Source organism: Chiloscyllium punctatum, chromosome 30, assembly GCF_047496795.1.
Source record: "Chiloscyllium punctatum isolate Juve2018m chromosome 30, sChiPun1.3, whole genome shotgun sequence".
Classification (NCBI taxonomy): Eukaryota; Metazoa; Chordata; class Chondrichthyes; order Orectolobiformes; family Hemiscylliidae; genus Chiloscyllium; species Chiloscyllium punctatum.
The window spans coordinates 36544283-36548178 of record NC_092768.1 but is presented as its reverse complement, the minus strand read 5'-3'; positions in this window follow the sequence as shown (position 1 = coordinate 36548178).

Sequence of the window (3896 nt, the reverse complement as noted above, 5' to 3'; positions counted from 1 at the left end):
CTTACATTCCATGGTAAAAGCTGCGTTCATTAGATTTAATCAATTACCGGCACTTAGCTTTTCAAAATGTTTACATCTACACTCAGAATTTCTCTGTGTTCATGTCATTCTTTATAACATGTTCTTTTCTATATCTTCCTAATAAATCAGTCAAGAAAGGTGGGTACAGAATAAAGTTAAATTATTTTAATCGTCAAAGCTCATAATGTCAATCACAACCTAACTGATCAAGTAGCATCCCTTCATTTCGTAACATGGTACTTGTTCATGAAATGCTAATGCACAACTTGTTGCAGTTGCACAAAATGGTGGACACCACCATGTGTTGCATAGGCCCTTTTTTTGTCGCTGCTTCTTCTGAAATTTGTGTCTCATTTCCCTGCAGACACACGCCATCTTTGAACATTGAATTTTGCTGTGCCTTTCACAGATCTCCCTTGAGATATCAGCCTTTGATTCCTCACCGAATGCTCCACCATTCACAGAATGCACCCGGCAATCTCCTTTGACTAGTCACTACTGAATTGGGCATTTCCATTTCAGATTCTACCCAATTCATCTTCTCTACTTTGAAGATATAAATTGGACTAAGTCGAAGATGCCATGCATGATGCCAGATTTTCGCCTTTATTTCTGTGTTTGGTTTAGTTCAGTATTATTGATTTTTAAATTTAACTTCTAACTCCCAGAAATGATGAATTTGTAATTTTCATTCTCTCTGCTACAGTTAATTTAACAGCAATTTTGATTTTGTCCCATGGAAAGTGTGGCCTCTCTCCATGTACAACTTGCTACCTTGTGGTGTATTCGTTTGCACAGCAGTCAGTATGAATCACAGCATTTCATATTATTACCCACTGTCTTTTCTGATTATTACCCCTGTTTACTTTCTTACCTTTGTCTTGAATTTTGCAGCCTCTGAATGTTCCATCCGGTTCACCGTCATTTTCTCCTTCAATCGATTTGTGGCAATATGCTACCAAATGCTAAAAACAACACAATATTGAACCAAGAAAACTGCAGCTTTAGTTCTAGCAGCAACCTACATTTTTCTCTGTTTAAAAGACTTTGCCTTCTCTTTCAGGTTTGAACCTGTGAAGATAATTGCAAATTCTCCCTGTTGCTGTAATTTCAAGGCAAGCTACTACACTGATCCTCGCTGGATGACATTCAACCCATTGCTCCCATTTGCTTCAATTCTTCTCCTCAATGCTCTGAGAGACAAATTTCTTTAATGACTAGTGAAGTTTGGAAGGGACTGAGTGTTCAGAGCAAAGGAATGAATCACAGGGACCCACAGCTGGAAACTAGAAGGATGTCTATGATTTTACTCTTGAACTTATCTTGCAATTTCATACTTTATGGATTTATAAGTTGTCAACTTCTTAAATTATGTCATTACTGGAAATAACCCTAAATATTACAATGAGTCTTCTTATGATTTTGAACTATTTGTAGTTATATTGGTGGAATTAAGCTGCTGCACAAATGCATTTATTTATGGTGTCACTCAATCCGAGTTCAGACACAGCTCTGAAAAAAAAAACAGTGCTATGAGATATCCAATTATATTAATTAATGAATAGATACATACTGAGAAAATTCCACACGTGAAGCACATTATTTGCTGATTGTGATTGTAATTTGTACTCCAGGCTTCAAATGAATGCAAAATATGAGGAAGCATTGTACTTCCTGAATTACCTTCAGTAGTGGCAAGTGGGGTATTTGACAATGGATGTGAGACACCCCTTTTGGACAGGAAGGTGGAAAGTAGACACACTAGTTCAAGTCTCAGCTCCGAGCATCTGTGCGAAAGAGCACAGAGGAAAGTTAAGACTATTGAGCCTCTTCAACCTTCTACAGAGACCTTGGGTCAGATGCATAATTCTTTGACTTCTGTGTCACACAACGACAGCATGCTGAGCAAGGCACACTTTGGCACACTTGCCTTCATTGTGCCGATGATTGTGTTAAAGAGTTGGGATGTGATGCTGAAGTTGTACAAGATATTGGTGAGGCCTCTTCTAGAGTACTCTGCTCAGCACTTGTTGCCCTGTTATTGAATGAATATTATTAAACTGGAGACAGTTCAGAAAAGAGTTCGCGTTGCTGCCAGGAATGGAGGGTTTGCGTTATATGAATAGGTGGAAAAGCTGAGAATTTTAAAAACTGAAATACAGAAGGTTAAGGGCATTAACATCATGAAGGGCATGACAAAGCAATTGGAAGCACGCCAGCTTTCGGAGCTCCTGATGAAGGAGCGTCGCTCCGAAAACTAGCGTGCTTCCAATTAAACCTGCTGGGCAAAAACCTGGTGTTGTGTGATATTTAACATTGTACACCTCAGTCCAACACCAGCATCTCCAAATAATGATAAAGCGAATAGGGAAGGCGAGTTCAAAATTAGAGGGCTTTTTTACGTGAAAGGCAGAAAAAATAAAAAGGACATTGGTGGCAACTTCTTTTTTACAGAGATCAGTTGGCACGTGGAATGAACCTGCAGGGAAAATGAACGTTGCAGTTAGTTTCAACCTTTAAAAGACGTTTGAATAATGTCATGAATAGTAAAGGTTTGGAGCAATATGTGTTAACCGCAGGCAAATAATATTGGATTAGTTTCGGGATAATGTTGGGCGCGGACTGGTTAGAACAAAGAACCCGTTTCCATCCTCTTTGACTCTATTACCGTGGTCATATGCCTCGGCCGCTTTTGCGATCTCTAATTCACGTGATGTCCTTTTGTGTTTCAGGAAGAAATGTCCTCATTCAAAGAATACAAACATTACTGCTGTGGCTAAAAATTTCAGTCAGTCGGCATTTTAGGATTGGAGACATTTGGGAAGTCCATCCAAATTTCATTGCACAGTGATCAGTCTCCTATCACTGGTGTGGCAGATAGCACGCTTGTGTTTAGATAAGTGCAGTCGATGTTTTAGGCTTGAATACATTTTATGAAGTCCGTCGACAATTCATTCCACTGTATTCAGTCTCGTACTACTGGTCTGGCTGATAGCACACTTGTTTTTAGACAAGGGCAGAGGAAGTGCAAACAGCCCGATTGACGGCAGCCAAATTAGCAAAGGAGTGGACAGATCTAATGCCTGCACTTGGTGTTTGCTGCGCTGGCTGTATCTGAGATTTCTCCTGATCCTCTGATCAGCTGATCCATTAAGAGTGACTGTCCTTCCCTCATCTTCGAACCTTGCAGCATCACCGTTCTCCTGACAAACCAAACCTTGATCCCTCCCAACTTACAACATTTGAAAATTTGCAAAAGAAATTAAGCAAAGACGGAATGGTTTGATGCTAGGTTATCTGCTATGGTCTCACTGAATAGTGGTGCAGACTCACGTGTGAAATTTCGTCCTGGCCATCCTATTGCTTCTGTTTTAATTTTCAGTTGTAGAACATATTTAGTTTAATAAAACATTCGGAGGTGCATGACAGCAGTCTAACTTGACATAAAATTAAACATATATTCGGACAGGTGATCCAAAACCTGGCTAGAGAGACCGGTCTTAACATTGGTCTTAAAGAAAGGAAGAGCTATGGAGATTTTTGGAGCGATTCTGTTTCTTTAAGACGTGATATTGCCCTTTTGTTTAAGCGAAGTTGTAAGGCACAGAAGTTGAGCTGTCTCCAAGAAAGTAGGCAATCGTAGCTACTTGGGTGTGGCCAGACTCACAGACCAGAATTTCTGGGTGTTCACTATGTTTTTATTTTGGTTTAGTTTTAAGCAGAAGCCTTTGGGGCTCAAAAGACTTGGAAGTTCAATGAGTTCCTGCTCGCTGCTACACTTGTGAACATGTGAGGCAATATCTGATTTTTCTTTCCGAGGCATGAGATTATGCAATGTTATCATATTGGAACTCTTAATTTTAATGTGTACTGTA